The sequence below is a fragment of the Pelobates fuscus genome, chromosome 2 (genome assembly GCF_036172605.1).
Source record: "Pelobates fuscus isolate aPelFus1 chromosome 2, aPelFus1.pri, whole genome shotgun sequence".
NCBI lineage: Eukaryota > Metazoa > Chordata > Amphibia > Anura > Pelobatidae > Pelobates > Pelobates fuscus.
This window is the reverse complement of record NC_086318.1, coordinates 7,228,935-7,230,521: the sequence shown is the minus strand read 5'-3', so window position 1 is coordinate 7,230,521 and position 1,587 is coordinate 7,228,935. Positions and strand designations below refer to the sequence as shown.

Below are 1,587 nucleotides of genomic sequence, written 5' to 3'. Positions count from 1 at the left end.
AGGCTAGCTAAAATATATACAGACGCCTCCGATAAATGCTGGCGCTGTGGGGTTCATAAGGCAGGAATGATGCATATATGGTGGGAGTGTGGAGCAATTAAAACGTATTGGTCAATGATAGCATTAAAGATTAAATCACTGATTAAAATGTATTTTGATATAAAGCCAGATATTTTCTTGCTACAACGATATATAATTCAGAATTTTGATCAATGTGCTGCAATGGTAATTCATATCCTGTTAGCAGCTAAAATATTAATTGCTAGAAAATGGAAATCTAGTGAAGTCCCAGTCTGGGAGGAAGTTAAATTACAAGTAATCTATCAGATAAAAATGGTGATCGGTATAGCTAAAGAACCAAACACAATGAAAGAATGGCTCGGCATCATACAGCAAATTTAAAGTATGTACTAAATGTATTCGGTAAAATAGGAATGAAATAACCGGCTTACAATGTTCTAAAGGCATATTAATGTCTAAAAGGAATGTAAAAAGTTAATAGAAGTTTATCCCGGCTCCCCGGTTCTCTTAGCTGGAAATATTGCAAAGTATATTTTTGGATGTCATATTATATTATAGGATGGAAAAAGGAATGGAGGGGGAAAAATGGAAAGGAAAAGTGAGAAGGATCTAGAGATCCCTCTTAGGGTTATCAATAATACTCAATAATATCAATTATCAATAATCAATAGGGTTATCAATAATACTATTTATTGTGTCTATGTTCAGTGAAATGTATTATGTCTTGTCTTTTTTTATAATAATAAAAGCAAAATATTAAACATGAAAAAAAAAAGATGTTTCTGCCCGGTCTCGAACCGGGGACCTTTCGCGTGTTAGGCGAACGTGATAACCACTACACTACAGAAACCCATCTGTCATACCCCTCAAACAGATCTGTACTATACAGAGAGGACTGACTGTCCTAGGATATTATATACACAGACCTGTATTATACAGGGATCAGCACTATACAGGGAGCACTGACTGTCCCAGGATGTTATACACACGAACCTGCATTATACAGACAGCAGCACTATACAGAGAGCGCTGTATCTCAAAAACAGCCCTTTTTAACACCTGATACGGCTAAGATGCTCCTCCATGCTGCTGTTCTCTCTCGCTTTGACTACTGTTATCCGCTTCTCAGTGGTCTTACGTGTTCCCAACTTGCACCGTTACAGTCTATAATGAATGCGGCGGCGTGGCTCATCTTCCTGTCCACCTGTACCTCCCACGCCTCCCCCCTCTGAGTCCCTACACTGGCTTCCCGTAAGATATAGGACTCAATTTAAGATCCTGATACTTGCTTACAAATCTCCACACAATGCTGCTTCCACCTACTTATCCTCACTAATACACAAATATGTCCCGTCTAGGCCCCTACGCTCTGCTGGCTGTAAGCCTAACTGGTGGCCTGTGGGCTGGCTGACTCGCTACTGGCCAGCCTGTGGGCTGGCTGGCTGGCCGGCCTGTGGGCTGGCTGGCCGGCCTGTGGGCTGGCTGGCCGGCCTGTGAGCTGGCTGGCTTGCTGGCTACTGGGGCACTTGTAGATTATTTAAAGAAATAATCCATGCACAATAACCA

At 41.5% G+C, this 1,587-nt stretch overlaps 1 non-coding gene across 1 annotated transcript; it reads right to left on the bottom strand.

Moving 5' to 3' along the window:
- Window positions 1–798: 798 nt before the first annotated feature.
- TRNAV-AAC (transfer RNA valine (anticodon AAC)) lies at window positions 799–871 on the bottom strand. The gene has a single exon. It is a non-coding gene; the product is annotated as a tRNA-Val (tRNA).
- Between the last annotated feature and the right edge of the window lie 716 nt (window positions 872–1,587).